Consider the following 206-nt stretch of genomic DNA (forward strand, 5'->3'; position numbering starts at 1 on the left):
CATGATATATCATGAGCAAGTAGACTATGCTCATGGGTAGCTCACATCAAGGGTCGAGAGATATCTCCACATATTTTTCTCCTGTATATTGATAGGAGTGTGCTATATAAAGATAGTAAGTAAAATACATTACTAGTCCTAAAACTGTTCGAGCAGTGTCAGGATAGCCCCGATGCTATGAAAATGCACATCTGGATCCTAAAAGT

This window comes from Triticum aestivum, chromosome 2A, assembly GCF_018294505.1.
Source record: "Triticum aestivum cultivar Chinese Spring chromosome 2A, IWGSC CS RefSeq v2.1, whole genome shotgun sequence".
In the NCBI taxonomy this organism is placed as follows: Eukaryota; Viridiplantae; Streptophyta; class Magnoliopsida; order Poales; family Poaceae; genus Triticum; species Triticum aestivum.